The 9035-nt window shown below is 38.1% G+C and overlaps 1 pseudogene; it reads right to left on the minus strand.

The window, feature by feature from the left end:
• Window positions 1–3803: 3803 nt before the first annotated feature.
• On the minus strand, window positions 3804–4794 carry LOC139754928 (putative nuclease HARBI1; annotated as a pseudogene).
• Between the last annotated feature and the right edge of the window lie 4241 nt (window positions 4795–9035).

The raw sequence follows: 9035 nt of genomic DNA on the forward strand, positions 1-9035 counted from the left end.
ATGAAAGAAGGACATTTTTTTCCATTTATTTGCTGTATCCCCAGGCCACAACGGATGTGTCCTGAGCAACAACAATACCAGCCTTCATGGTCGTCCCAGAAGCTAAGAGAAAGGCAGCGACACAACTTTAAAACGCTGTCCACTAAAAAGTTTTTCCCGCCCTGGCTTTTAGCTTCTGGAGTCACACGCCTGCACTGTTGCTTTACTGTGCTAAAGGCTCTTAGGTTTTTGTATTCAATTTTGTGCATTTATCATGTGTAATTGCCTCTATCACATACAGGTTACGGAAGCTTGTTTCCCGTTACTCACATCGGGAATTTCTATCGCTTTGTCTTATTCTCATTACTTTACTTTTACTTGCTTTGAATTTTATCATCCACATCGCAAACCGACCTAGGAGTTTGTCTTATTATAAGCTGATACAATCCTTCTGGCATTTAACCTCCCTCATCATCCACAAACATGTTCACGTGGGAGTCCAGTCCTTCATGCAAGGTAGGAAAAGCAATGCTCGCAGATCAGGGGGGCCGTATGCAGAAAACCTCTTAGATCTTTGCTTATTTTTATGCTTAGCTTAGCAGTGACTTAAGTATCACACAGAAAAGGACTAAGCACGATGCTTAGCAAAATTTAAGCATAAGATTTAAGAAGTATGAAATGCAGTTTGGGTCAGAATATTGGTTTATTCTTTTTTGTTTTTTGAATGATATAACTAATTATATCTTATGATAACGTTTCTATAAGGAAAACATAGATTATCACGCAAAATACTGAAGTTGGAAGTGAATAGAAAAGATTTCTATTTATTACTTTTTTTCCAACTGTTGTCACTGAATGGCGACTATATACACGATCCGAAACGTAAACTCATCCAAGAGAGAGACGCGGTTCCTTCTAAAATTTACCATAACCAAGCTATCATTACAACATCATTTTTCTTCGTAATAATGGCATCTGCTGCGTCCAAGAAAAAGAGAAATTCAAACTGGATGGAGGACGAAACCTTATTGTTAATTAATCTGATCAATCAGCGTAAGAAGATTGTGCGCGGTAAATTTTCTGATGGGGTTACCTCTAGAACAAAAGTGGAAACGTGGCAGAGCATTACGCAGCAGATACATGCAGGTTTTTCCTGCGTGTCACGAACTGTGGAACAAGTTCAGAAGAGGTATCACAACATTACATCCTCAAGCAAGAATAAGATTGCTACTCAGAGGAGGTTCTTCTGTAAAGCAGGTAGGTAACTTATGAAACTATACCCATTGTGTAGGTGGCTTGAGGGTAACGCTATCCAAAGTGGAGGACCAAGGTCACTCTTTATGGAGCAAAAATGTAAATAAGAGTTTCATAGTATTCACAGTCTCAATCTGCAATAAGCTAGGCATAAGCTAAGCTATATGAAAAACTTACATAGGCTGAGCTGTTATTGCTATACAATGCTTGTGCACTTTCCTTAATCACAGTACGTATTTTCACAGGTGGTGGTCCATCAGGCTAGGCGATTAACCTCTGCTTGATCCTCTGTCAGATGCAGTAGCAGATATTCCTGGTCCTGATAGCCTGAGCATCATCGGAATTTCAGGTCTTACTAGCTACGATTCTGTGACTGATGATTCGTGTGAGGATAGCACTAGGTTAGCATTCTGTTCACCATCAGTAACCATTTGTGCTGCTGAAATTTGAATGTACATGTGAATCTTTCATACTACTAGGCTAGTCAAGATTTCATTAATAGTATTATAGAAAGTATCAAAGTTTTATTTCATATAACTAGGCTAGTCAAGATTTTATCAATAGCATCATAGAAAGTATTAAAAAAATTTCATAGCACTAGGCTAGTCAAGAGTTTATTGATAGTATTATAGAAAGTATTTAAGTTTAAGAAATCAAATGAGGTTACAATCTAGTTGAAATTACAGCCAATGTTTTAAACTTATGTTTTACAGTTAACCTGGATTCGTTTTTATTTCTCACAGGACATGCACCATTATGACACCCTCTCCTTAGTCCTCAGGAGAATCCCTGCCTTCAGGTTCAACGCTGATTCATAGGACTACATATGTAGACTGGGGACAACCTATCACAGAAAAAGTAATACCCCTACAAATTGAAGAACTGCAGAATACTATCAATTTCTATAGTGCGCAAATTGAAGTTGCCAGAGCACAAATGGAAGTGCCAGAGCACAAATGGATGCTGCCAGAGCTCAAATGGAGTGCAGAAGACTAAAACTGAACTGGCGAAAGTGCAACTTAAGAAATACCATGAGATGAAGTAAGAGTGCACATAGAATATAGGCATGGTCCAGCTGAATATTATTGCAAGATTTTTTGCTTCTGCCTGATGTATGAAAATTTTAATCTCTTTTGCAGTCTATGAAACATATAGCATTTTTGAGTCAAATCTGATATGTTCTATTTTTTTGGTTTAGTTTCATACTAATGGAGTAGTGTATGGTATCTAAATTTGCAATTTCTAATTGTTTTGGTTTAGTTTCATATTTTACCCCTTTCCATTAGTATGGAGTAGTGTATGGCATCTAAATTTGCAATTTCTTGGCTTTGTGACTAACTTCAACAATGGTGATTCTTTTTGTCGTTTTTTTAGTTAAATAATCAAAGTTTCATATAAGTACATTTTTATACTTTCATCTAAGTATGTACTTTCTACTTATATTATTTGCTTTAATTTAATGGTGCTTCAGCACAAGATAGGCTATGAAAAACATCCAGGGGTGATAATTTAGCAGAACTAATGATTAGTTTATGAAATATTTGAAAATAGACATTTCCATTCAGGTTTAGTGTATTTACTTAATTTCATTTACCTTGCACTTCCTCCTCCATATAATCAAAAACCACTCATATTTGTCATCAATCTGTATCACCCTCTCCAGTAATCCTGTTTATATGCTTTTCTGGTCATACATCATCGTGTATAACCACCCTTAGGTCCTTGTCTTCCTTTGCCTTATTCAGAATTGATTTGTTTCTAATCCTTTCAGAGAACTTAGGGACATACTTATGAACACCTTCCTTATACATCATCAAAAATTCATAGTTTTTTCTGGTTACCTTGCAGTACCTCCATCTAAATCCAGTTGATGCCATCAAAGTATTCCAGACCTACTTTTCGAATTTGCTCTTCCATAGTTGTATCTACTCCGTAAGTTTCATCCCTCACTTTGGACCTCCCGCTGTTACCTCCAATGGTCACTCTTCCCCATTGGACACAAATACTCTTATGCTTAGTATCTCGTCAAGAGCCTTGGTGAAAACCAAGTCTAATCTCAATGGTTTATGACCACTTCTAATTGTGTTCTCTTGCTGACTTAACATATCATCCAACGCCCAACCATCAATTTGTCACCCAAAGAAGTCTCATTAGTTCCTGTGTTCATTACTTCCCAATCAACTTCCTTGTGGTTAAAATCTCCATCAAATAATAGTCTAGTTTTTCTTTGAAACAAACTTTTTGACGCCTCTAAGGAATTCACTTATAATTTACTGTTAATCTTTTCACTCCAAATGCGTGTGTGAACAAGTTAATGTATTTCTTTGCTGGAAATAAATGTTTACAGAGTCAGCTGTTTGATTTTTCAGGTAGAAAAACCATTTATGAAAATCTATAGATCGTTATGAAAAAGGGTAAGATATGGTTTGAAAACATCTGAGGAGTTTGTATAATGTCTTATTAGAATAAGAAATATGCATCACATAATAATAGTTAGCATAGCGAAATTCTGCCAGCAATATGCTTTCTTCACTTAGTTTTTAATCTGAAAAAGTATGCATGGTACTAAATTACTGTTCTGCCATGAGGTGTAAATTGACAAAGTAGTCTCTGTAACGCAGACCTTCTTGAGGTCCATCTCCTGGGTATAAGTGAGTTAAGTGTGCTGCTGCATCCAAATTATATCCAAGTAGAATGTCGAGATCACTTTCATCTGGAAGGTGTAAATTTCTCTCTTTACATACATTATGGAGAACAGCATAGGCCATGATCATTTGACAGACTTTTTCAGTCTTGACCCTGATTTCTCCATGCAAAACATGCCATCTTCGTTTCAGCTGACCAATCCCCCTTTCCACAATACACCTAGTTTTCTTGTGTGCCCTGTAATACAATAAACGTATTATACATAAATCTGAGTCTGGATGTTACACCAAGGCTAATAATGATAATCCAGAAATCTTTTGCATCCTGGATTAGGCTAGGTTGGGCCAATTGTGGAAGAAGTTGCAAGAGATATGAAACCTAGCCTGTTTCTTCTATAGCCTATGAGGAAATGTAAATAGTACTGACATTTAGTCTCAAGTAAACATCCAGCAAAGCGTTCTATGTTACCTGTTATAAGCTGTCTGAGCACCATCTTCAGGTCGTAGGTAAGGGGTCAAAAGCCAACACTTACAAGGGTAATCACTATCACCAATAAGATGACAACTGGGTGGTACATGATGGCCAGTTTGCAACGATGCTGATTATTTTGTACTTGGCATCAAAAACTATCTATGTGTTTATACTATGATAATTTTTCCTATTTACATAATGTTCTTCATTCACTGAAGGTGCCACTATTCTTACATGAGTGCCATCTATAGCACCCACAACACCAAGAAAGCCTGCAGTTTGCATAATTTCTTCTTGTTTTGTTTGTATCTTCCTGACATCTGTGGGAAACTTAATGAAACGCCGGACAATTTGTGGGGAGCTTAGAGCTTGCAAAGTCTATGCAATAACCCTACTTACAGTAGGTTCTGCTGGTCCAAAGTCATCATCACTGCAAAACTGCATTTTCCTATTAGTAAGATAACGTAAGGTTATCATCACTTTCAGTTCTGGCATGATAGCCATGTTCCTTGCTGTAGGGCTTTCTGTCTTATTTCTCACTAATTCTAAAAAAAACTGTATTCCTGCACGATCAAGTCGATATCTTTTGATAAGTTCCGCATCATCAGACACACCCAGAACATCTTTACGGAGCCTAAAAGTGTTCAGTTGAACAAGTCTCTCTTGTCGTACGGCCATGTTTACATTGCTAAATAAATTCTCAACTGCTTAAGAGTCCTCCCGAGTTTTCTTAGATTTGTCGTCTGCTAAGCAAATACTTAAGTGTAAGGCAGCTTTCAGAAACATACTTAGCAAAATTCTTAAAGTTAAGTAAAATTCTTTGGGGTTAAGCGTACTTAAGCATTCTAAGAAGTTTTCTGTATACGGCCCATTTCGAGAAGGCTTCGTTGACAGGTCGGTTTTTATTTTGCTTCTACTATATGGCGCTCTATCTACCGAAGGAGTCTTCCTCCTTTTGCTGTCTGGCGATCTAATTTGTTTTAGCCTTATGGTTTTAACCACTAACACCAGCTGTTGGTCAGGAAGTAAAAGCTTAAAGGTCTTCCTAACACCAGATGTTGGATATAGGACAGGCAGGTAGATGGTACTCCTACTATAACAGCCAGCTGTTTGGGAAGAACGACAAAGATGACTATCCTAACTACGATTTGCCTGGATATGGACAGCCAAATGGTCCTCTTCATCACCACCTACTGCCTGGGATAGAACGGTAAGATTGTCCCTACCACCACCATCTGTGCGAGGAAGAAGACAACTAGATGGTCCATCCTACGATCATCACCACCCTCTGGGAATAGACTGTCTGGCCGATATGGCCGTCACGTTTCAGTTCAGAGTTAGTGAAAGCTTTGCGGAAGATAAAAGCCGGCAAGGCGGCAGGTTTGATTGGTATTGCAATGGAATTTGATAGAAAAGAGGGTAACTGTGTTGTTGACTGGTTGGTGAGGATATTCAATGTGTGTATGGCTCATGGTAAAGTGCCTGAGTATTGGTGTAATACATGTAAAGTGCCATTGTACAAAGGCAAAGGGGAAATAAGTGAGTATTCAAATTACACAGGTATATTTTTGTTGAGTATTCCTGGGAAATTATACGAGAGGGTATTGATTGAAAGGGTAAAGGTATGTACAGAGCATCAGACTGAACAAAAGCAGTATGGTTTCAGAAGTGGTGGAGAATCTGTGGGTCAGATGTTTACATTGAAGAATGTATGTGAGAAATACTTAGAAAAACAAATGGATTTGTATGTAGCATTTATGGATCTGGAAAGGGCATATGATAAAGTTAACAGATTTGTTCTGTCGAAAGTATCAAAAATATATGGTGTGGGAGGTAAGTTGATAGAAGCAGTGAAAAGTTATTATCCAGGATGAAAGGCATGTGTACGAGCAGGAAGAGAGGAAAGTGATTGGTTCTCAGTGAATGTCGGTTTGCAGTAGGGGTATGTGATGGCTTCATGGCTGTTTAATTTGTTTATGGATGGGGTTGTTAGGGGTGAATGCAAGGGTTTTGGAAAGAGGGGCAAGTATGCAGTCTGTTGTGGATGAGAGGGCTTCGGAAGTGAGTCAGATGCTGTTGGCTGATGATACGGCACTGGTGGCTGATTCAGATTAGAAGCTGCAGAAGCTGGTGACCGAGTTTCGTAAAGTGTGTGAAAGAAGAAAGCTAGTAGTAAATGTGAATAAGAGCAAGGTTATTAGGTACAGTAGGGTTGAGGCAAGAGTCAATTGGAAGGTAAGTTTGATTGGAGAACAACTGGAGGAAGTGAAGTGTTTCAGATATCTGGGAGTGGATTTGGCAACGGATGGAACCATGGAAGTGGAAGTGAGTCACAGGGTGGGGGAAGGGGCGAAGGTTCTGGGAGTGTTGAAAAATGTGTGGAAGGCGAGAACATTGTCTCGGAAAGCAAAGATGGGTATGTTTGAAGGAATAGTGGTTCCAACAATGTTATATGCTTGCGAGGTGTGGGCTATAGATAGGGTTGCGCGGAGGAGGGTGAATGTGTTGGAAATGAGATGTTTAAGGACAATACGTGGTGTGAGGTGGTTTGATCAAGTAAGTGATGAAAGAGAAAGAGAGATGTGTGGTAATAGGAAGAGTGTTGTTGAGACGGCAGAAAAGAGTGTATCGAAGAGGTTTGGTCACATGGAAAACATTTCAATATATGTTTCTTAGGGCATTACGTATTTACACTCCAGAGTTTATTGATGATGAGTTTAAGAAGATATATTCTATTGAATCTGAGTTGAAGTACCCTAGATTTTTCGTTGATAAGTCCCTTAAGTTAGCAAAAAAATCATTATATATAGTTGAGCCCAAACCTCCCATTGACACCAAGAATCTTTGCGTTCTCCCATTTAATAATAGTTTTCCTTTAATTGCCATGTTGCTTAAATTCTTTAATGTAAATGTTGCTTTCAGCAAAAATAATACTATAATGAATTTCTTAATCAGGATTTCACCAGAAAATTCTCTTGGATGCATCTTTAAAGTGCCATGTGGGTATTGTGATAAATTTTATGTTGGGCACACCGGTAAGGATTTTTCTGTTAGACTTAAGCAACATAGATGTAGTATAAGAAAGGGGCAAGAATCAAATGCCTTGTTCAATCACGTTAAAAACTATGATCATTGTATTAATTTGATTAATGCCATCTCAGTTATTACCTCTAACTCTATTACCACGAGAAATATCATTGAATCTTCAATTATTAGATATACGAAGAATCATAATCTTAATGTTAGTAAAAGTCTATACAAACTAGATAACTTTGTTGATAAAATTTATAAAATGATAATGTTATGATACTCTGGTTGTCTGTCTTGGACAGTTGCATCTTCACCAAATAGTGTCCTTGTTCTTCTCTTCGATGTATATCAATTGATTGTTATATTTCTCCCTTGCGTCTCCCCCGATGAAATGATTATTACACGAAGGTGCACTCGGGAACTGGTCGTGTTTCATTTTCCACGTGGACTCATAGGAATATATACATGTATATATATATATATATATATATATATATATATATATATATATATATATATATATATATATACATATATAAAGGTGATTATTGGTGCATATGCACTTACGCATGAGAAGAAAGATCATGAGACGCAAGTGTTTTGGGAATAGTTGAATGTTTTAGTGGTTTTAATGCACGAGACCGGGTTATAGTGGTTGGTGATTTGAATGCAAAGGTGAGTAATGTGGCAGTTGAGGGCATAATTGGTATACATGGGGTATTCAGTGTTGTAAATGGAAATGGTGAAGAGCTTGTAGATTTATGTGCTGAAAAAGGACTGGTGATTGGGAATACCTGGTTTAAAAATCGAGATATACATAAGTATACGTATGTAAGTAGGAGAGATGGCCAGAGAGCGTTATTGGATTACGTGTTAATTAATAGGCGCGCGAAAGAAAGACTTTTGCATGTTAATGTGCTGAGAGGTGCAACTGGAGGGATGTCTGATCATTATCTTGTAGAGGCGAAGGTGAAGATTTGTAGAGGTTTTCAGAAAAGAAGACAGAACGTTAGGGTGAAGGGAGTGGTGAGAGTAAGTGAGCTTGGGAAGGAGATTTGTGTGAGGAAGTACCAGGAGAGACTGAGTACAGAATGGATAAAGGTGAGAACAAAGGAGGTAAGGGGAGTGGGGGAGGAATGGGGTGTATTTAGAAAATCAGTGATGGCTTGCGCAAAAGATGCTTGTGGCATGAGAAGCGTAGGAGGTGGGGAGATTAGAAAGAGTAGTGAGTGGTGGGATGAAGAAGCAATATTATTAGTGAAAGAAAAGAGAGAGGCATTTGGACGATTTTTTTAGGGAAATAATGCAAATGAGTGGGAGACGTATAAAAGAAATAGGCAGGAGGTCAAGAGAAAGGTGCAAGAGGTGAAAAAGAGGGCAAATGAGAGTTGGGGTGAGAGACTATCATCAAATTTTAGGGAGAATCAAAAGATGTTTTGGAAAGAGGGAAATAAAGTGCGTAAGACAAGGGACGGAATGGGAAATTCAGTGAAGGGGGTTAATGGGGAAGTTATAACAAGTATTGGTGATGTGAAAAGGAGATGGAGTGATTGTTTTGAAGGTTTGTTGAAGTATTTTTGAAGATAGAGTGGCAGACATAGGGTGTTTTGGTCGAGGTGGTGTGCAAAGTGAGAGGGTTAGAGAGGATGATTTGG

This window comes from Panulirus ornatus, chromosome 18 (genome assembly GCF_036320965.1).
Source record: "Panulirus ornatus isolate Po-2019 chromosome 18, ASM3632096v1, whole genome shotgun sequence".
Taxonomy (NCBI): domain Eukaryota; kingdom Metazoa; phylum Arthropoda; class Malacostraca; order Decapoda; family Palinuridae; genus Panulirus; species Panulirus ornatus.